A 24,272-nucleotide genomic window follows, 5' to 3' on the forward strand; every position below is an offset into this window, starting at 1 on the left:
GTAGACATTGCTAGTATACAGCTGCCAAAAGTAAAATCTAATTACCTTTGGCTACGACGAATTGAAGAAGTAAATAGAGACTAGATCTTAGTCTGGGAATATGAGTTTCTAAATCCATAGTTTACAAGGGATTAACACTGCAGAGTTCCATGAAACTTCTCTATTAGCAGAGACTCTAAGCAAGAACAGCTACCACAAGACTTCATTTTTTAGTTTTATATGGAAGATCCCAAGCAAAGATCAATCTGCAAAGCCCCAATTTCTCTGGGATATTCTGAAAGTATTCTGGAGGTTAATTTTCTAAGCTTAAAAGTGCTTTGTTTTTGTTTTAATTTATAAGAAAAATGCTGACATTTCATTTTGGACATTTTAAGTGAATTTAAATTTATGATGTATTTCATTCACTGCTAGTGGGGATGCAAAATAATACAGCTACTTTGGAAGATAATCTGGCGGTTTCTTACAAAACTAAACAGTCTTACCATATGACTCCACAATTGCACTCCTTGGTATTTACTCAAATGAGTTGAAAACATGTCCATACAAAAACCTGCACAAGGATATTTACAGCAGCTTTATTCATGACTAACAAAACTTGGAAGCAACCAAGATGTCCATCAGCAGATGAACAGACTGTGGTACATCCAAACAAAATGTAATATTATTCCATGCTAAGTAGAAATGAGCTATGAAGCCATGAAAACTCACAAAGGAACAGTAAATGCATTTTACTAGGTAAAAGAAGCCAGTCTGAAAGGGCTGTATGCTCTATGGCTCCAACTACATTCTGGGAAAGGCAAAAGTATGGAGGCAAGACAAACTAGGGTCTACTGGGGAAGAAATGGGCTGAGCACAGGATATTTAGACCAGTGAGACTATTCTATATGATACTAATAATGGTGGACACATGTAATTATATATTTGTCAAAACCATAGAATGCACAACATCAACAGTGAACCCTAATGTAAACTACAGACTTTAGGTGAAGAGATGATGTGTCAAGTAGGTTCATCAGTTGTAACAAATTTAGTACCCTGATGTATGACTGTTGATGGTGGGGAAGGCTGCGCCTGTTGTGATGGGGCAGGGGATATGCAGGAACTCTCTGTACTCTCTGCTCAGTTTTACTGTGGGCCTAAAACTGCTTTAAAAAATAAACATTTTTAGGCCAGGCATGGTGGCTTGCATGGTAGCTCACAACTGTAATCCCAAGACTTTGGGAGGCCAAGGCAGGAGTATCACTTAAGCCCAGAAGTTTGAGACCAGCCTAGGCAACAAAGCAACACCCAGTGAGTCGTGATCTTCACCACTGAACTCCAGCCTGGGCAACAAAGTGAGTTGAATAATTTAACTGTTTTTATTGGCATCCATTTTAATAAAATTTGGAAGAAAATGCTAATGATAGATCAAGAAAATAAACAAATTGTATCTACAAATCTCACCTAATCTTTATGTGAAGTACATAGATTTTTCAAGGTATATAAAGAGGAACACAATAATATATGCTTAAAAGGGGATCACAGTCTAATAGGTAAGAGATAAGGTAATTATTAAAACTCAGTGTTATTATGCATGCTGTTATGAAACTACAGTCATACAACTCTAAAACACATGCATATTAAAAAAACTTAAAAAATATTACAACATGTTCACAGAAGTTATTTCTGGTTTTCTATAATAAATATAAATAACTTAGTGGGGAAAAAATTCTTAAGAAACTTTAAATAGACATACTGAGAAAGGCAACATGAAAAAAATCAAAATAGTTGATGTATTTGTTAGGGAAACACATATTTGCAGTTCTAATTTTTTAAATCCTACACTGCTGTAGAGTTGTTCACAGAGGGGAAAGAAAAGTCTTAAATGCTAACAAAGATTCATTCAAGTGGGTAGAGAGAATGGGATGGGAGACAGGACCTTCAGAAGCTTGAGTGTGGAAATACTCAGACTCAGAATTATGTCCCAACTCCAACAGCTTGAAAAATTGCTCACTGCATAAACTATAATTTATGATTTCTGGGTCTAGCTTTTTCACTTCATCTTTTGACTAAAACCTACAGCCAGCCCTTTTCCCCTGAAATCCAATGTTCAATAACCTCTATAGCTGGAAAGCTGTTCTTTAACCAAAGTATTTTATTATAATCTCAATTTCCTCTTCTAGGAATTAAAGGGGTGGGAGAGACAGGAACCACTTCAACTTAGAAATTTTACAGTTTGAAAACTACTATTAGATCAATTATTAACTATATGTCTATCAGCATAAAGAGAAACTCCACTAATTTTGGTAATTAGCTTAAAAAGCCTATGCTTCATCTCCTCAATGCATATTTCATTTTCTTTTCCCTGAATCGCCTCAGTTTCTTCCCATATCCCTGTAACTACACAGCTAAACCTAATTATTTACTATGAAGCTAATTAGGGTTAAGCAAAGCAAGTGGTTACTCACCAGTCCACGGAGGACACAGTTATATTAATTCATCCCAAATTTGCTTTTTAACATGATCTGTATTACTTTCTCACCCATCTGCATTAGAACTTATACTACCGGACCACTGTAACTGTCAAATCTCCAGAGGATTTCCTCTATCCTGAAATTTATTATCATTTATATTTCTCCCTCATTTATGGTTTTTATTTTAAAGTAGCGTCTTAAATTAGGAAGGGAGTACAGTATAGTAGTGGTGAAAGACATGAAGTAGCAGATACTCTTTGTTACTTATGTAATAATAATTCCTACCCACCTCCCTTCTTTCCGTTGGCAGAGCCCTTACTTTGTTTAGGTTATCTCTCTTACTGCCATGTGCTCAGGAATAGTGACTTTATGCACTCATACTCTCTCTTCACAGCCCTATTTGTAATGGTGGTTACAGTCCCTTGGTATTTGTGGGAGCTTGATTCCAGGATCCCCCATGGAAACCAAAATCCACAGATGATCAAGATCCTTGTATAAAGGTATTAGTAGCTGGGCACATTGGCACATGCACTTAGTCCCAGCTACTCAGGGGGCCGAAGTGAGAGAATCATTTGAGCATAGGAATTCAAGACCAACCTCGGCAATACAGCAAGACTTCATCTCTTAAAAGAAATTCAAATAAAATAATATGGCTTAGTACTAGCATATAACCTACGCACATCCTAAGGTTAAACTACTTTTCTGGTATTAATTGGAGAAAATAAAGAACCTAACAGAAAGAGTTTACATTTCAGTTCTGCCACTTATAAACCATTTCTTATAGGACAAGCTACTCAATCTCCTTGTATCCTCTCTTTTATCATTTGTGAATTAAATGTAAGAAAAGTACCCATTTCATTTGTCAATCTTAAATGAAATAATGCAGATAAAGCATGAAACAAGTACCAAAGAGTGTTTTTATAATTATTATCAAGACTGAATACATGAACACAAATAAGCCAAATTTTAAAACACAACAAGAAATATATATTATTCAGGGGCTAACGGGTACTATTTTCACAAAATAAAAGTACAACTTGGCCAGTTATGGTGGCTCATTCCTGTAATCCTAGCATTTTAGGAGGCTGAGGCAGGAGGATAACTTAAGCCCAGGAATTTGAGACCAGCTTGGGGAACAAAGCGAGATCCTGTCTCTACAAAAAATAGGAAAAATTAGCCAGGCATGGTGGCATGCACCTTCAGTTCCAACTACTTGAGAGGCTAATGCAGGAAGATCCCTTGAGCTCAGGGGTTCAAGGTTGCAATGAGCTATGATCACACTATTGCACTCCAAGGTAGGTAACAGAGTAAGACCTTGTCTCAAAAAAAAAGTACAACTTAAGCAAACTTAATCAATTACAGCTTTCACATTTTATGGAGGAAATAGCAAGTTTCCACTTGTCACAATTACAGGCATCACTATCATTGTATCATTACTCTAGCACTAATGAAAGACCTCAAGAACATATAAAGCAGCAGTAAAGGGTGCTTTCTAAGAAATGACAGTGTGGTCACATCAACTTGCCCAAAGTTACATCAGTGGAGTCGGGGTTCAAAACAGGTCTGTCTGGCTCTAGAATAATCATTTTCTGCTACCTCCAAATCTGTGTGTGTGTTTTCACTAAACTATCTTGTTGTTTATAGATCTAAATTTGAAGTTATTCTTATACAGGATCAGTACCTTGAACTTAGCAACTGATATAAAGGTATCCCTTATGGAAATCTCAAACAAATTCTTTATTTCTTTCAGGAAGAAGACTCTTAAGAATATGCATTATAAAACATGTTTCGATAAAGTTATTTTAAAAATATTTGCTCCAGCATACTCTTGATACCACCAAGGAATCCATTCTGAGACCTTAACAAATATCCAAATTCCTGAATACTACTAACATATTATTTTCTACATTATGCATGCATAAGATAAAAAAGTTACATTGAACAACAAATTGATGGGCTTATACAGGGCTTGCTCTGTACCAGCTATTCCCAAAGTGTGGTCCGTGGACCCCAGAAGTCCCCCAAAGCAATCTGGGGGTCAAAGCAACTTTCCTAATAATACCAAGACATTATTTGTTTTTTTCACTGTGCTAATGTGATGGTGCAAAAGCAATGGTGGGTAAGATTGCTGGTGTCTTAACACAAATGAAACAGCAGCACCAAAGTATACTGGTACTCACTGTACAACCATATATGCTCAGCAAAAAAGCATGCGCACACGTACGTGTTGCTTAAGACTTAAGTCTTTAATGAAATTGTAAAAATGTCTCCAACCTTTAGAGCACATACCTTTTTAACATTCTACGTGACAAAGTAGGAAATACACAAAGTATTTCCACCACACACCAAAGTATAATCGTTTTCAGAAGAAAATGCACTTATGCAATGGTTTGAGTAGCAAGTTAAATTAACCACTTTCTTCACAGAATACCATTCTTACTTTAAAGAACAGCTGATAAACTATAGCTATGAGGACCTGGGTATTTGGAAGATATGTTCTCTAAATGGAACAAGGTAAGACAGTCACCTCGAGGAAAACAACTGACAGTATTTGTTGTCAATAATAAAATATGAGCTTTCAAGCAAAAATTAGCTTAGGCTGAGGCAAGAGGATCACTTGAGCCCAGGAGCTTGAGTATAGCCTGGGCAACATAGAAAGACTTTGTCTCTTAAAAAAAATAATAATTAGCTTAACAGCCTCACGCTACTTAAAATTCTTCTCTAGGGTGTTTTGCTTTGTTTTTGTTTCTTTTTATTTAAGTTTTGGAATACATATGCAGAACGTGCAGATATGTTACATAGGTATACATGTGCCATGGTGGTTTGCTGCACCTATCAACCCATCATCTAGGTTTTAAGTCCTGCATGCATTAGCTATTTGTCCTAATGCTCTCCCTCCCCTCGCCCCCCAACCCCCAACAGGCCCCAGTGTGTGATGTTCCTCTCCCTGTGTCCACATGTTCTCACTGTTCAACTCCCGCTTATGAATGAGAACATATGGTGTTTGGTTTTCTGTTTCTGTATTAGTTTGCTGAGAATGGCTTCCAGCTTTATCCATGTCCCTGCAAAGGTCATGACTCCTTCTTTTTTATGGCTGCATAGTATTCCATGGTATATATGTGCCACATTTTCTTTATCCAGTCTATCATTGATGGCCATTTGGGCTGGTTCCAAGTCTGCTTGCTATTGTAAATAGTGCTGCAGTAAACATACTTGTGCACATGTCTCATGGCAGAATGATTTATAATCCTTTGGGTATATACCCAGTAATGGGATTGCTGGGTCAAATGGTATTTCTGGTTCTAGATCCTTGAGGAATTGCCACAATGGTTGAACTAATTTATACTCCCACCTACCATCTCAGCCCAAAAACTCCTTAAGCTGATAAGCAACTTCAGCAAAGTCTCAGGATACAAAATCAATGTCCAAAAATCACAAGCATTCCTATACACCAACAACAGACAAGCAGAGAGCCAAATCAGGAGTGAACTCCCATTCACAATTGCTAAAAAGAGAATAAAATACCTAGGAGTACAACTTACAAGGGATGTAAAGGACCTCTTCAAGGAGAACTACAAACCACTGCTCAAGGAAATAAGAAAGCACACAAACAGATGGAAAAACATTCCATGCTCATAGATAGGAAGAATCAGTAACACAAAAATGACCATATGCACAAAGAAATTTATGGATTCAATGCTATTCCCATCAAGCTACCATTGACTTTTTTCGCAGAATTAGAAAAAACTACTTTGAATTTCACAGGGAATCAACAAAGATCCTATAAGACAATCCTAAGCAAAAAGAAGAAAGCTGGAGGCATCACATCACCTGACTTCAAACTATACTATAAGACTACAGTAACTAAAACAGCATGGTACTGGTACCAAAACAGATATATAGACCAATGGAACAGAACAGAGATTCAGAAATAACACCACGTATCTACAACCACCTGATCTTTGACAAACCTGACAAAACAACAATGTGGAAAGGATTCCCTATTTAATAAATGGTGCTGGGAAAACTGGCTAGCCATATGCAGAAAACTGAAACTGGACCCCTTCCTTATACCTTACTCAAAAATTAACTCAAGATGGATTAAAGACTGAAACATAAAACTCAAAATCGTAATAACCCTAGGAGAAAACCTAGGCAATGCCATTCAGGATACAGGCATGGGCAAAGACTTCATGACTAAAACACTAAAAGCAATTGTAACAAAAGCCAGAAATGATAAATGGGATCTAATTAAACTAAAGAGTGTCTGCACAGTAAAATAAACTGTCATCAGAATGGACAGGCAACCTACACAATGGGAGAAAATTTTTGCAACCTACCCATCTGACAAAGGTCTCAGAAATAACACCACGTATCTACAACCAGAATATACAGGGAACTTAAATTTACAAGAAAAAAAAACGACCCCATCAAAAAGTGGGCAAAGGATATGAACAGACACTTCTCAAAAGAAGACATTTATGCAGCCAACAAACATTAAGAAAAGAAGCTCATCATCACTGGTCACTGGAGTAATGAAAATCAAAACCACAATGAAATACCATCTCACACCAGTTAGAATGGTGATTATTAAACATGCTGGCGAAGCTGTGGAGAAATAGGAATGCTTTTAAACTGTTGGTTTTGTTTTCTTTTGTTTTGTTTTGTTTTGTTTTGTTTTGTTTTGTTTTCTTTTGTTTTGTTTTGAGAGAGGGTCTCACACTGTTGCCCAGGCTGGAGTGCAGTGGTATTATCCTAGCACACTGCAACCTCCACCTCCTGGGTTCAAGCAATTCTCCCTCTTCAGCCTCCCAAGTAGCTGAAATTACAGGCACCCACCACAACAGCCAGCTAATTTTTTTGTATTTTTAATAGAGACAAGGTTGCAACATGTTCGTCAGACTGGTCCCAAACTTCTGACCTCAAATGATCTGCCTGCCTCGCCCTCTCAAAGTGCTAGTATTACAGGCATGAGCCACTGTGCCCAGCCCTTAGAAGTCTTTTCTGATGACATTGATGGCAATATTAACAAATGTTGACTTTTTTTTTTTTTTTGAGACAGAGTCTCGCTCTGTTGCCATGCTGGAACGCAGTGTCTCAATCTGAGCTCACTGCAACCTCTGCCGCCCAGGCTCAAGCAATTCTCCTGCCTCAGCCTCCCAAGTAGTTGGGATTACAGGCATGTGCCACCATGCCCAGCTAATTTTTGTATTTATAGAGACAGGGTTTCACCATCTTGGCTAGGATGGTCTCAATCTCCTAACCTTGTGATACACCCACCTTGCCTACCCAAAGTGCTGGGATTTCAGGCACCAGTGGCCACCAAGCCAGCCACTTTTTTTTTTTCCTGAAAAAGGGTCTCCCTCTGTTGCCCAGGCTGGAGTACACTGGTGCCGCGTTTGCTCACTGCAACCTCTCCCTCCTAGGCTCAAGTGATCCTCCCACCTTAACCTCCCAAGCAGTTGGAACTACAGGCATCCGCCACCATGCCTGGCTAATTTTTTTGTGTGTATTTTTTGTAGAGATGGGGTTTCACCATGTTGCCCAGGCTGATCTTGAAATCCTGAGCTCAGGCGATCTGCCTGTCTCGACTTCCGAGAGTGCTGGGATTACAGGCATGAGCCACCAGGCCCAGGTGGACTTCTTTATATTGTATAATAAAATGTGTCAATATTGTAAAGAGCTACATAAATCAGTGAACCAATGCCTTACAAACAACCATTATAAAATTATGCATAGATAAAAAATCCATTCAAACTACAAGACAGACCAGAAGATTTTAAACATAACAGGTTACAAAAAGTTCATTAATGTGGTGTAAGATTTCACATGGCAACTTCATATAACCATTAATAAACTACCAACTGTGGAATTCTAGTGTGGTATGAAAGAAAAGTATTGACATTATGTTAAAAGGCTATTAAAATACTCCTCCCTTTACAAGCTACATATGAGGCCAGGTTTCCTTTGCATACTTCAACCCAAACAGCATACTACAATGGAGTGAATGCAGTAACGAATAGTAGAATTTGTCTTCTACGAAGCCAGACATTACAGAGGCTTGCAAAATGTAAAACATGCTATCATCTCATTAAATGGTTTTGTTTTGGAAATTGTTACTTTTCATTATAAATAAGTTATTTAGGTTAGGTGCACTGGCTCATGCCTGTAATCCTAGCACTTTGGGAGGCCAAGGCAGGTGAATCACTTTAGGTCAGGAGTTCAAGACCAGCCTGGCCAACATGGTGAAACCCCATCTCTACAAAAATACAAAAAGTAGTCAGGCATGATGGCAGGTACCTGTAATCCCAGCTACTCAGGAGGCTGAGGCAGGAGAATTCCTTGATCCCAGGAGGTGGAGGTTTCAGTGAGCCGAGATCACGCCATTGCACTCCAGCCTGGGCGACTGAGTGAGACTCTCCGTTTCAAAAAAAAAAAAATTGGCAGGGCATGGCGGCACATGCCTATAGTCCCTACTCAGAAGGTTGAGGTGAGAGAATCACTTGAGCCCAGCAGGCAGGAGCCAAGATCGTGTCACTGCACTCCAGCCTAGGCAACAGTGAGACTCCGTCTATCCCCACTAAAATAAATAAATAAACAGCCAAAAAAGCCTGTAGTCTAATACAGAAACAGCAACTTGCAATACAATGTGATTCATATGACAATAAAAAGGAAAACAGTAATGCTCTAAAAGCACAAATGAGAGGTCTCTAACAGAGACCACAGTCTCAATAAAGGCTTTATAAGATGTTATCTATACTCAGACCCCAATTCATGCCACCCAGAACAGAAAGATGACATGGTTCATGCTCTCTAAAAATTCTTGGTACCCAAATGGTTAAGAACCATTAACTCTGATATCTTACATAAGTAATTTCTAGCTACAGTTATATAACACTGTACTGAACAATGTCTAGTAGTCTATAATCTGCATGTCTGTATGTGTCATATACATGTAAGAAAACTAAATCTATGGTTATTCAAAGCTTTTAGAAATCAATCATGCTGAAAAACATTTTGATAACTGTACTAAGTTTATCCTCTCGTTTTCATTCTATTTCATATTTTTAAAACCTTCGTAATATAAATAATGCCTTCATAAATTTACTATGATAGCTAATTTTAGCTGTCAACTTGACTAAACTAGGGGATACTCAGATAGCTAGTAAAAGCATTATTTCCACATATGCCTATGAGGGTGTTTCCCGGACTGCCATTTGAATCAGTAGACTGAGTCAGAAAGAACCACCTTTATCCAGCGTGGGCAGGCACCATCCAATCTGCTGGGGAATCAAATAAAGCAAAAAAGCAGAGGAAGGGCAAATTCACTCCCTTGCTCTCTGTTCTGGAGCTCAGACTTTCGTCTTTCTTGCCCTGAGACCTCAGAACTCCCAGCTCTCCAGCCTTTAGACTCCAAGACTTGCATCAGCAGCCCCCCTAGTTTTTCAGCCTTCAGCCTTGAGAGTTATTTTGCAAAACCCTCAGTTACTTTTGTACCAACCTTCCTTGCTACTCTCTATTCTATATATCTGTTTCACCAATAAGACTCAGCTTCTTCAACAATCTCTCATCTCTGCTTCTCTAGCACAAAACCCATATTCTACCTTATAAATAAACGCTTGTTGACAAAAATGACAGAGAATGAAACCAACTGTATAAAAAGCCATAAAGTTGTAACACTACATAAAATTGGCCTTTCATATACATAATGATATTAAGTTTCTTCTCAAAATACACACTCAGGAAATTCAAATTTGAGAGGCAACTGTAAGAAATGCATTAAGAACCAAGTATGTAATAACATAATATTAAGCCATTTCACCCATCCCATCCTCTAAAAAATCTTTTTAACTTGTCTGGGGGGTAGGGGGGAGCAAAAAAACCATAGCTGCATTTTACTCAGATAATTATATATTTATGTTCACCCTAAGCGCAACTGACATTTAAAGAATGGTGTTTGTTAAAATAGTTTAAAGAAGTAAACACTGATATCTATAATAAAATCATAAAACCCCTAGAAGAAAATACAGGAGAAAAGTTTCCTGATATTGTTTGGCCTTGGCAATGATATTGGTGGATACTACACCTAAAGCTCAAACAACAAAAGTAAAAATAAACAAGTAGGACTACATCAAACTAAAAAGCTTCTGCAAAAGAAACAACAAAATGAAAAGGCAGCCTATGGACCGGGAGAAAATATTTGCAAACTATGTATCTGGTAAAGGGTTAATATCCAAAATACATAAGGAACTCTCGCAACTCAACAGCAAAAACAAAACAAAATAACCCAATTTAAAAATGGGCAAAGAAACTGAATAGACATTTTTCCAAAGAAGACATACAAATGGCCAACAGGCATATGAAAAAGCACTGAAAACATCACTAATTATCAGGGAAAAGCAAATCAAAACAGCAATGAGCTATCACCTCACACCTGTTCAGATGGCTATCATCAAAAAGACAAGAGATAACAAGTGTTGGCTAAAGTGTGGAGAAAAAGAAACCCTTGCAAACTGTTGCTGAAAATGTAAATTGCTTCACAGACATTATGGAAAATGGTATAGAAGTTCCTCAAAACATTAAAAATAGAACCACCTAGGACCCAGCAATCCCTTTGCTGGGTTATACACCCAGAGAAACTGAAATCAGCACCTTATAGAGATATATGCCTTCATGTATTCATTGCAGCATTATTCACAATAGCCTAGATTATGGAAACAACCTAAGTGTCTATTGGCATATGAACAGATAAAATATTTGTGGCATATATTTACAAGGGAATATTATTCGGCCTTAAAAAAAAGATACTGTCATTTGGGACAACATAGATAAAACTGGAGAACTGGAGGACATTATGTTAAATGAAATAGGCCAGACATAGAAAGAAAAATACTACGTCATCCATTTATATGTGAAATCCTTTATTTAAAAGCTAATACATAGAAACAGAGAACAACCACAGTTATCGGGGAAAGGAGGGGGATGAAATGGGAATAAGTAGGTCAAAGGGTACAAACTTCCAGTTATAAAGAATGAATGTCTAGAGAGCTAATGCACAGCATGAGGACTATAATTATTAATACTGTATAGTATACTTAAAATTTGCTAAGACAGTAGATTTTAGATGCTCATATAACAAACAATTTTAAAAACTATGGAAGGAGATGGACAGGTTCATTTGCTTAACTGTAGTAATCATTTCACGATTTTGTATCTGTATAGCAAAACAAATCATTTCATGATTCTATATCTGTATATGTTTTATATATGTATATCAAAACATCATGATGTATACATTAAACATATACAATTTTTAAAAAGCACAGAGAGAATGGTAATTATTAATGATCTAAGCTAAAACAAAATTAGAAAACTCTTTTGGATACATCTAGCTAATTTGAGGATATTCTAATAGGAAAAAAAAAAGTAACCCATAACAGAGACTCATAGATTATTGATGCTGGAAGGATCTTATAGGTCACCTGTTATTTACATATACTCCTCCTCATTGCAGAAAGAATTCAGGCTGATAGAGATCATCTGATCCACTTTTTATTCAATACCTCCCTACATTTCTACAGTCCTCTATCTTTCACTCACAGATCCCTTGAACCCACACAAAATATGTCTTGTACTCTATAGATAACTTTTCAAATATTCATTTTTTTCCACTTATTTTATACCATTACTGATTACAAACCAAAATATGTGTACAAGATTTCAAAGATTTCTTTGGTGTCTCAAATATTATCCAATAAAATGAATATTCCAGAGACATTTGTGTGTTCTTTTGTAAATCTTATCTTTTTTGATTCTCCTAACCACCCTAAGAAATGTGCAAAGCCGGTATCATACTATTAAAGATGGTCAATATGGAGTAATAGCAGAGAGTCACTATGATACAGATTTAGAAGCAAGAGATAACTGCCTCTCATAAGTTATGTGATCTTAAGCAAGTTACTGAACTTCTCTAATCCTGCTTCCTCATCTGCAAACTGGAGATGATACTATAATCGTTCCTACCTCATATGGTCACTGTGAAGATTAGCTAGATAATGTACATTTTCTTATGCAATAACCTCCCTGTGTAAACACTCAATATTAGCTCATCATTACTGTGCAAAGAGGAGAAAAAAATTGTGCCCAAATCACTTATTCTCTCTGACTCTCACAGCAGCACTAGATCTAGAATTAAGGTCCTGTGTTTTACCTACACTGTCTCCCACAAAACCAAAAATGTTTATAGTTACTTGCATCTTAACGACTTTTTTTTTCCACCTTTGTACAACTGATAACAATGTCTGAAAGCCACTATCATCCTCCTCTAAGTGAAATTCTCAAAAGTTTAAAAATGGCACATCTGATCTCAACACTTTGGAAGGGCTGAGGAAGGATTGCTTGAACCCAGAAGTTTGAGACCAGCCTGGGCAACATAGGAAGACTCCCACTAAAAAATTAGCAGAGTGTGGTGATTTAGTACTGTAGTCCCACCAGCTACTCCAGAGACAAAAACTGGAGGACTGCTTTGAGCCCACGAGTTCAAGGCTGCAGTGAGCTATGACAGTGCCAATGCACTCCAGCTGGGTGACAGAGAAAGGCCCTGTCTCCAAAAAAAGGAAAAACAGAAAAATTGCTAAAGCTCTCTCTTTAGAAAAGTAAATTCTCAGTGGAACATAATGAAGTTAGCATGCAACACAATGAATTTATATTCAAAATAGGAAGTATTAAATTAACTGATAAACTGGTTTCTCTAACTTACTATTACTAGCTTACCTTTAAAAAAAACTTTCTCTGGGCCAGGCACAGTGGCTCAACCCTGTAATCCCAGCACTTTGAGAGGCCGAGGCAAATGAGGTCAGGAGTTTGAGACCAGCCTGGCCAACACAGTGAAACTCCATCTCTACTAAAATACAAAAATTAGCCGGGCATGATAGCACACACCTGTAGTCTCAGCTACTCAGGAGGCTGAGGCAGGAGAATCGCTTGAACCTGGGAGGCAGAGGTTGCAGTGAACTGAGATCGCGCCACTACACTACAGCCAGAGCAAGACTGTCTCAAAAAAAACAACCCTTTATCTGATATTTTCAAATGGTAGGGATGGCTAATTTATCTAGAGTTAGGGTAACTTCTAGAATATTGAAGGAAAAAAGGAATGGAGGGAAGAAGACATCAATGAAATTACCATTCAATACCAACTTGGTAATAGATCTGTGCACAGGAAGTCTGGGACAAATGAAAACATTACTCCAAATATCACCACTTACCACAGGGCAAATATGAATGATTTTAAATGAAAGAATACAGTTCATGAGATTAAAAAAAACAATAAATGAATGAGGTCTAGTGACAAACAGCTGCTGAATAACAAAATTACTCTTAAAAAAAAAAAACCTCAGAAACCCTACTGTCTGCCAATGTATGCATACATACATACATACATATATATACATTTATATATATATATATAAACCTCCCTTCAATGGTTGATTTTTCCCTAAAGTAGAAGTATATTCTATTCAATTTTTCTCTTTTTTTTTTTTTTTTGAGACACAGTCTCCCTCTGTAGCCCAGGCTGGAGTGCAGTGGCATGACCTCAGCTCACTGCAACCTCTGCCTCCCAGGTTCAAGAGATTCTTGTGTCTCAGCCTCCCAAGCAGCTGGGACTACAAACACGCACCAACACATCAGCTAATTTTTGTATTTTTAGTAGAGGTGGGATTTCACCATCTTGACCAGGCTAGGCTCAAACTCCTGGCCTCAAGCGATCTGCCTGCCTCGCCATCCCAAAGTGCTGTGGGCCACCATGCCCAGCCGTCAATGTATGCAAGATAAACTGACTATGGAAAAATAAACTATTCAAAAAGAAAAAAAAAAAAAAAAACTATTCAAAGAAATACCTAATAACCATTCTAAAAACTATGCATTTACACAATACTCTCAGCAAAAGGCCTTACAAGGTCAATTAATCTTGAAGCACAGAAAACACTCCATGTAGTTTATAAAAAACTAGTGACATGTGTTTCTTAAACCTTCAAAACTCAAAACCACAGGTTTGTATTTTTTCTAAAAATAGTATTTATTTGCATCACTTGTAGTAGAAGTCTGATTTTTAAAGTCCCATAATTTTGCTTACTGCAAATAATGAGGATGGTAAATGGGTATATGTGTCGGGTAAAGGAGAAGTTGAGAAATTCCTCACTGGTACATGAATGATGAATGAATTCCATACCTGCCCTTTAAAATGTGCTGCTTTCTTGAAACTGGGCATACAAAAACTCCCTTTGGGTTTGCATTACTTTCATATTTGTGAATACCTCACATGGTAGTCTTCAAAGAGCCCGAACACTTGTTTTCAGTCATTCGCCAGGCAGGCTATATTTTCACCACAAATTCCAAGAACTAATGGATATGTAAATATATATGTATATCTACACATACATATACACACACATATCTACGTGTACGTGTGTACATCTTTACAAACATTTACATAATTTAAATTAAGGGTACCATCATCATACTTTTTAACACACACACACACACACACACAAAATGGTGGTAGAAAATCTGGAAAGATTCTAATAACCTCAATTTGTAAAAACTAACAAACCTCAAAAAAGAGGGGGGAAGAAACTTTAAAAACACACTATGCTGACCTGATTAGCTATATCATTTAACTGGTGTGAGACATCTGGGCCATGCCGTATCTGAACTCTTATCATGGAGTTTGGAGCGTGCTATACTGTGAAGCAGTTCATATGAAACTGCTGAACCTAAAATGATAAGACAACAACAATTACATATCAGGAGCTTATATAACTGAAGAAAATAGTATGGCAATGATACAATTCATATTTATTTTAGAACCAAGGCTCATCTCAAAAACTCTTTATCAACCATCCAGAAGTAGCCCAGCTTTTTACCAACCAAGTAGTTATTTACTATAGCAACTTCATTACCAACATTTCCAAAATTTTCCACACACTTCAGTGATGAGCTATTAAACAGTGTCTGTATGTGTTGTTACCTGGGCAACACTTTAAGAGGGCTTTTACCTTTATAGAACTGGGGGGTCAACGAAAAGCAAGGCTTCTTTAAATTTACTATACACTGTTTTAATTAGAAGCAATAAGAATGAAATCATCCACAGACAGAAAAGCTTGAGAACTGCCACCAGTACTTCAATGTGATTAACAGACACAAGTTACTGGCATTCGCCTTCATTTCTAGCCACCCAATTCCCCTGAGAAACAAGGCAAGTTCCATCCAAGACTTCAAAACATCTTCAGTCATACAGGCTATCAAAGACATAAATGCTGAAATCTAAGAAAATTCTTGAAGTAAAGAAACTATCAGTCCCTTACAACTGGATTTGATATAAAATACCATGCTCTGCTGCCCTAAATTCTAAAAGCTATTCAGTTCGGCTGCCGCTCTGTATAACCTACTCTTCTGCCTGAACTAAACCTGCCTCCAAAAATTAAGATCTAGTCATGTAGAAATCATATTTTAGAAGGCCATTGAAAAGACTTTCAAAACTGCTTCTTGTTCTACCATAGCCAATTTGATGCTATTTGGTGAAGCAACAACAACCAAAAAAACACAGTATCTCCTTACAAATAAAATATTTTTCACTTCCCAATACTTTTAGGACTGGTCAACTCAAGGCTGCTTCTCCAACACTAATAATTATTCCCTTCAGCTTCTACTCTAAGGATACTTATATGCTCTCTGTGTCATATTTTAATCACAATATAAATGTTGTTTAATATTAAGAAGTACTAGATTACTCCAGAGTCAAAAATGAAAGAGAAACTGAAAAGCAGAAAGAAAAACTGGCATTCTAGACTCTCAACCATCTGGTGCTAACTGATTCTTTCTTGCCTAGCTCTTTCACTATTCATTTTTCCCTGTCCATACTTGTATGCCTTTGATCACCCTGGTCCCCAACCCAGAAAGGCCTTTCTCTAATACTAGTTGTCCTATTCAAAATATAGTTCAGGGGTCAGGCATGGCGGCTCACACCTGTAATCCCAGCACTTTGAGAGGCCAAGACAGGAGGACAGCTTCGGTCCAGGAGTTCAAGACCAGCCTAGGAAACACAATGAGACCCCCATCTCTACAAATAATCCAAAATTAGCCAAGCATGTTGGTGTGCGCCTATCGTCCCAGCCATTTGGGGGCTGAGGCAGAAGACTTGCTAGAGGCCAGGAAGTCAAGGCTGTAGTGAGCTGTGTTGGTACCACAGCATTCAAGTTTGAGTAACAGAGATGCTGTCTTAAAAAATAAAAAAAATTTAAAAAAAAAACATAGTTCAAATGTCACCTCTTCTCTTAAAAGTAATCTCTTCCTCCTCTCTAAACTCTTATAGTTTCTTATCTTTATCTTTTTACCACCCATTACTTTCTGCCTTTCATTATCATTTTTGTTTCCATATTTAATCTCCCACTCTAAGCATAAACTCCTCAGGGTCAAGGTCCATCTTTATTCAAACTGATTAACACAATCCCTTACACTTACTAAGCATGCTTAGGAAAGAAGACCACCAGAAACAACTCCAGATTTAGTCCAGAACCCTGGCTTTGCTAATAACTCACTATCTGACCTTGGACTTAAGGCTTTTAGTATGTTCCTTCACTTACAAAGTTAGGAGGGCAGGCTAAACTAGTTGTATTTGCTGTTGTTTAACTGTAGGCTATAATCCATTAGCTGGATGTAAAATTAATTTGGAAGTCAAAACCCAGCATTTTTTAAATGAAATGAAATGAAATAACAGAAAATATCAATGTGTGTTATAAGCAATGAGGTGCTATAAATGTTTAACAACTACCTATGAGGAGGGAAACCCTGGGAATACCAGTTGCTGAATTTCATGGTAAAAATATTACCACCATGACTAATTTTGAGCTGCCAACATGATGTCACTGGACATAGAGCTAATTAGGAAGAAATACGCACAATTGGTCTTGCAAGCCATTACAGCCAACTCAGCAGGCCCCTGAAAAGATAAATATTATTTCACCAAACTTGCAACTTTATGTGTGTGTGTGCTAGCTGAATGAAGAAGTAAAATATATTTTTTTATTGTGGGTCAGAATCAAAAATGTTCAATAAATGTTCAGGTAAACAATCTCCTGGTCTCCTTCATGTATACTACATAATTTGATAAATCATACTCTTGGTTACATATGTCTCTTCACCACCACAATTCATATTTTTCTTCAAAAATGAGAGTAACAAATGTCTATTGATATCACCAGAAGGCAAATCATACAGAGTAGGAATTTGATTTATGGAGTATCAGCAAAGTGCCAAAGTTCTTAGCGTCTGTTCAGCCCCACATACCTGAAGGATACAACACACTTCTACTATATCAATGGCTCACTTAGCAATGGGGGGCAGGTAGAGGGTAGGAGGAGGAAATCTATAGTATTTAAAAAAATCCAGATAATTCTGTATTTGTGCTTATGCCCCCACTCCACTGAATACCCAGGTACAGAGAAAATTAGAGCAGTATAAAATAAATGTTCCATACCTAATGTCTCCCAATCAAATTCCTTTGCCTCCCTCAATGAGACCTCCATTACTAAGAATCCCCTACTAGAACTAAGCTTTTGCCATGGACTAGCGACACATAGTTCTTGCTTAATTTAGAATAGGCAAGAGGGAAAATAACACAGCAAACAGTTGTTAAGACTTCATATTCTAGGAAAATCAGGCTTTTATTGAAAAAAAAAACTGTCTTATTTTCTTCTTATTTAAGCTTACTAAATTGGGTGAGAAGCTTCTTAAATATAATTTTGGCTGTACTATGTCTACCACAACACAGCCTGTAACCAGATTTTTCATGAGTATTTATAAAGAACAGTGTTGTTGTTAGGTTTTTGGGGGTTTTTGTTTGTTTTTTTAGTCCAACAACACTGGCAAAATGTTTTCTATTTCAAAAACGATTTAGAAAATAAGAAGGCTCAGTATTTCAAGTATACTAATAATCTTAGCCCAAATCTAACTCTAAATCAGCTGAATAGATGCCTAGAAGTTTCCCAAGAAAATCCCCAAAAAGTACACCAAAAAATAACAAAAAAGAGTCAGCATGGGCATAAACTTGCTATACTCAATTATGCCATCCTATCTGTTGGATAAGAGCAACGTGGGAAGTAAATGAAATATGAAAAGGATATGTTCAGAGATGCAAGCTCTGCTTAATTCATTAACTATTCCTTATTAGGATGTTTACATACTTATGCCCAATTCAAATACTGACTATAAAGTCAAAATTATTCCCCATTCTGAAAGTCTAGAAGTCAAACAATGTCTTTCTCCAAAATATCAATGTTAAAACTCTCCTTTAAAAATGAATATGTTTTACATAACTCAGGCCCAAGTCCGTATTTTCTCGGCCTCCACTGTTTGTAATGGCAAAACGCTCATCAGATCATCTCCACAAGAAATCCCTGAGCCATCTTTGAAATGCCATTACCTGGAACGGTCTTGGGCTGCTGGTCATCCTCAGACTCAATGGCTGACCCATTTATATAACTCAAGAGTTATAAAAATGTAGAACTCATTAAAATTAAGACACAAGCAAGCTCAGTGCCTGGGATTCCCATAGGCTTACAGCATCAACTTCATTCTCCAAACACCCTCCATCCAGTCATAATGATCCATATCCCACTTGAAGACAATGGTGGGTTGCATTGCAGTCCCAGTTCTACACCCTCAATATGAGACATTTTTGCTACTTAGCTACTACTCTCTTCAAAGTCAATCTCTTGAAGCCTAGCTATCTTCCACACATATTTTTACTTGGCACAAGATAATTCCTTTTGATTACTCCAAAAAAAATGAATAAAAGGACTTTCTGATTTAATGCTGTATCATCTGAGAGTTCAAATAAATATACAGCAATTGAGCAAATTCTGTATATTTGAGCAATTGAGTTTGGGTTAAGGCAAAGAAAAAAATTTAAGTTTTTAAAAGTCACAAATGTGGAACTGGTGAGCTGACCACATGAAAACTCCTGTTTCATGTGCCTAATAAAATTCTATTATTCAAAGAAAAAAAATATCATAACTACCAGGGTAAAAAGAAAATGATCTAAATCATGAAACAATTATCAAAGAAACAAAAATTCTCAAAACATCGCAACTGTAATCTATAGAAATTCCCATCAAATAACTCAGGTGGAAAAAAAAATTGGCCAAGTATGGTTGGCTCAGGCCTGTAATCGCAGTGCTTCGGGAGGCCAAGGAGCAAGGACTGCCTGAGGGCAGGAGTTGGAGACTAGCCTGGGCAACATGGTGAGACCCCTGACTCTACAAAAATAAAATAAAAATTTAGCCAGGTGTGGTGGGATGTGTCTGTAGTCCCAGCTACTCAGGAGGCAGAGGTGGGAGGACTGTTAGAGACCAGAACTTCATGGCTGCAGTGAGCTAGGGTTGAGCCATTGCACTCCAGCCTGGACACCAGAGCGAGACCCTGTTTCTAAAAAAAAATAAACAAACTACATACATTTACAGTCACATCTTTTTAGTTTGGCTTGCATAGTCACCATATGCCACAACAGTACTGAGCCTTACTAACTTGTTTCCAGCTTTCTAAAAGACAATGTAGATTATATGTTCACATATAAGCTCTGCCCTACTTCATCTACTTCTCCCCAGATGACTTAATAACACACATCAGAGCAAATGTAGGCTACATAATATGTTAACAAATAAACTCTGCCCTGTTTTATCTACTTCTCTCCAGATGACTTGATAATTCATAATATCGGTGATTTGTTGAACTGATTTAGTATAGACACGAGTCTAACTCAAAGTCTAGAGCTAACCCCTCAAACAGGTGTACATTTAATACAATTTGATGATAATGTATACATAAAGTTCATCTAGTCTTTCTCCTTGGAAATCTGTCAATTTCATAAGGAACGCTCTACTGAGAAAATGAACACAGGCCAGTTTTCTAATACTAGGAGCTGTGAACCAATATTTTCCATGAACAAAATCCACTTCAAATGTGACCATAAACAAACTTCATATCTGTATCTTCCGACTTCATTACTAACGGACAGTCTATGGAAAATGCCAAATACAAACACTACTATAAGAAAAGTCAGAGGTTTTCATGAAACTGTGTTTTCAGAATTTTAACAAGCAACTACTTACTTCCCGTATGCACATGGAAATTTAAACATTAAAAATCCCTAAACCCTCCAGTGCCAAAAATGAAGGCCTTAAAATCATTTTCCAAACTGTGCTGAAATCTGTCAGGCAAACAAAAGTTCTCCCTACCATTAGTGTAATAAGACTGGCATTTCAGTTTACCTACATGAAACCATCAAATTTGCAAGTGACAACTCAAATTTTGGTACATATTCTAATATAACCCTAACTGAGAGATCCAAATACCTGGACACACTGCCTACCTAGTATCTGAAACCCGTCAGCTGAGCTCCCATGCACCCGGCCACCTCCCGCTGGCCGGTGGCCCCTTTCCACATGCTGACGCACTGCCTAGCCCTGTACCGTTGGCGACCAGTGCAAAGTACTAGCCCTGTCTCAGAAACTTTGACTCAGTTATCAGGACACTGAGCACCCACAAGCTGGGTGGGGGTTGAGAGGAGGTGTTTGCCATGCCCCAGGAGGTCAACTTTGAAGCAGGGCATTCCCTGCAGGTAGGGATCTGCCCGGAATGCAGCCCATCCCAAACTACAAAACCACAAGCTTCAACAGCAGGAGCCGAGCAAAGTGGTCGGCGGAGGAAGAGGAAGGGGGAGGGAGAGAAACGATTGAGTACAGAAGCCTGCGTGCGGGTAAGAAAATACTCTAACCACTCGCCCACCGGACGCAGGGCTGCTGGGACTGCGAATCCAGCAGCAGCCACAGCGTAGCAGCGGGCGGCAGCTGCGGAGGCAGCAATGTCAGGAGGGCACGGCTGGAGGTGGCGGCCGCCGAAGCCACTACCCCGCCCCCAGGTAAGGGTACCGACCCTACCCGCCCTGGCAGCGAGGAGTGGCCACCTGGGAGAACCGCAGTGTCCGGGAGGCGGCCGACAGTCCTGAACCCTCCCCGTGCCCTCCTTCCGCGGTCCTCCAGCATCCCCGTCCCGGGCCGGGGCCCCACCTCGACCCTCCCCAGGCTCAGCCAGACGCCAACACACCCAGGCAGCCTCGGCCGGCGGATCCGGGCCGCCGGGCCGCTCTCGTGCCCCTAGGAGGCAGCCCTCGCCTCACCTCTTCACGTCTTCGCGGGAGCTGCCGGAGGAACAACTCCTTCAGGCGCCCGCGTCCCACCCGCCACCTCGCGCTCTGAGGCCGGGCCGGTCCCGTTCACTCCGCCGCTGCTGGAGCTCTGGGAGGGCGGAGGGAGCGAAGAGGGGAGGGGAGAAGGACGGCCTGGCAGGAAGAGGCGAGGGAGGGGGCGGGCTGAGGAGGGGGAGGAGGAGGAGAAGACGCGTCGGGAGCGCGCGCGTCCAGGCCCCTTGGCGCGGCGTGCGCGCTCCTGCCGGCGGAGGCTCCCACTCTGCCGGGAGACGGCGACGCACCAGCGTGTGCAAGTCCCGGCCTGGCCGCGGTTGAGCCGGGGGCGGAGTGAGGTCCGGACAGAACCTGAGTTGTAGCAGCGACGCGCGATGGGCGGGAGTCCGGGAGGCGCCGGAGAAACCTCCACGGGGGAGGGGCCTCGGGGGGGTGGTGGGACCGCGCCTGTGAGCCAGCCCAGACCTGGGTGCGTTCTGCTGGCGGTTACTGAGTTCTAAGATTAACTCTGAATGTGGAGAGATTATTTTTTTGCTCATAAACCTGGTTTACATATTTTCATTCTTAATGCCCAGTAATCTTAAGGAAATTCCGCTGAAAGCGTACGAACTTTTTCACCAAGTACTCTTTTCTTAGCCTCTTTGAAGGTGTTGCGTGCTTGTGAAGCGCTCCCTTGTTAGTTCTGTGAGACTCGGGAGAGATTGACGAGAGAAATCACTAAGTAAGCACCTTCTATGAAGAAAATGTGTTCTCGTTTGCACCTATTTATCCTTTGTGGTCAAAGATATTGAGGTACAAACTAGTAGAATAAACCAACTTTTTTTACCACCTAGATTGTATTGATCCTTAACTGTGGACATAATTCTTTCTAGATCCTGCAACCAGAAATGACCTGTACATTTTCTGAATCTCCTTACTGCTTTGTTTCTGTAGCTTTGTGGCACCTAACATGTTGAAGCTTATCCAGGTTGCCCTGTGCAGCATTTATCCCCCTAGACAACCGCTGGGGACCTGCTTCATTCATTTGTATCTTACACAGTGCACCCTGCCTAACTCATAGAAAGCACTGGGTGAATGTGATTGCATAGATGAGTGAATATAGTATAGCAAGAGTTACTTGTGTCCAGTGATTGGAGCCCTAGAATTACTTTTGTTTAAATATCTCCCTTCTATCCCACTTTAATTCCCCTGCTCTCATTTTCCCACCCATGTCTAAAAGCTATTCTGAGAAATGTGACATTTGTCCAAAGGGCCCTCCCTCCCAAATTCCTTCCCACCTTCTTTCCCTCATGTTAATGTCTATAGATGCTGAGACATATCAAGAGTGTCATAATTACCTATTTTTTTGTTTGTTTCCCCTACCTTCTGTGCTCCTTCCCTTATTAACTTCTGTATCTCAGGAGCCTACCTAACCCTGGGCCTGACAATAAATGATCAAAGTTTTTATTATATTCAATAAAGGTAGGGCTAGAATGACATAAATCATCTGTTGATTTCCTGAGATGTATGGGAACTATTAATAAAACTGCAAACAAGTAAGTACTGAGCCTCTACTAAATAAAGCACTAGTAAATTTACAGTGTGCACCATGAGGAAGTCAACGGTTGACAAAGCCATAGTTTCTGCCTTCAGGTATCTTCTAACTGGAGTGAAGCTTTTTGACAAAAAAAAAAAAAAAGACAATGGATGTGGTGATTATGGGCATTCAACAAGAAACTTAGCCAAAAAAAGATTTAAAAAAAAAAAATGGCAAGTCCAAAACAAGTTTAGTGTTCCCCAAATTCAGTTCTGTATGTCTTGAAAGCAATAGTGGAGGCCACCATTGGCCACTGTGAGTTAAATCTTCTATTTAAGTGGAGCGTAATATCTAAGTCACAATGGTAGAATCTATCCATGTGCCAGCTTGCTACAAGGAAAAGAAAAATCCTGTCACATGGCCACATATAACACCTCTAATCAACAGGGGTCATTCTTTAAAATTGAACTTTTCCTCACAGTACAACATAGATAAGAGACAAGTCAAAAGAGAACCTAGACAAGACAATTAAGGTGATCTGGTGCAAACTTATCTTTACTACCAGAAAAACAATTCTAAGCACATGCCAAAAAATTATTAACAGATCTTCAATCTTTTACTCAAGAAGCTAAAAGGAATAAAAAAGTAATAACAAAGCATTCTTCTTGTAGTATGTGCCATTCACTTCTCTTTCCACTGTGGCTTCATTTGCATTAAGTATATCCTAGCAGCCTGGTCCATGAAAGGACTGAAACTCTCACTTTGAGAGAAGGTGTTATGAAATATTCCAGCATGATTCATAATATGACAAACTGGTGGCCCAGATACAAATCTAACCCACAAACATGTTTTATTTGCCATACATGGTACTTAAAAAAAATTAGCCAAAGTTAAAAACCAAAAGATTTCACATGCATTTTGGGCTTCTCCTTAAAAAGTGGAAGATTTGGTAACAGTGGGCTAACATTCTTATGTGAACAACAATCAGGTGCAGGACATGCATTCTCTCTTTCGCCAAAGTCTCTACTTTCCCTTTCCCTACAGT

At 39.0% G+C, this 24,272-nt stretch overlaps 1 protein-coding gene across 11 annotated transcripts in view; it reads right to left on the minus strand.

Moving 5' to 3' along the window:
• The window catches only part of RABGAP1L (RAB GTPase activating protein 1 like), a 737,216-nt gene extending 715,409 nt beyond the window's left edge, over positions 1 to 21,807 (minus strand). For 4 of the 11 annotated variants that reach the window (XM_078356264.1, XM_035280064.3, XM_078356265.1 and 1 more), the window contains exon 1: positions 21,688 to 21,807. The gene's annotated coding sequence lies outside the window, so the exon portion shown is untranslated. Of the gene's footprint in view, positions 1 to 15,109; positions 15,227 to 17,411; positions 17,452 to 21,614 lie in introns of all 11 variants that reach the window. The other 7 variants (XM_078356263.1, XM_078356261.1, XM_078356262.1 and 4 more) reach the window with 4 other exon arrangements.
• Between the last annotated feature and the right edge of the window lie 2,465 nt (positions 21,808 to 24,272).

The sequence above is a fragment of the Callithrix jacchus genome, chromosome 18 (assembly GCF_049354715.1).
Source record: "Callithrix jacchus isolate 240 chromosome 18, calJac240_pri, whole genome shotgun sequence".
Lineage (NCBI taxonomy): Eukaryota > Metazoa > Chordata > Mammalia > Primates > Cebidae > Callithrix > Callithrix jacchus.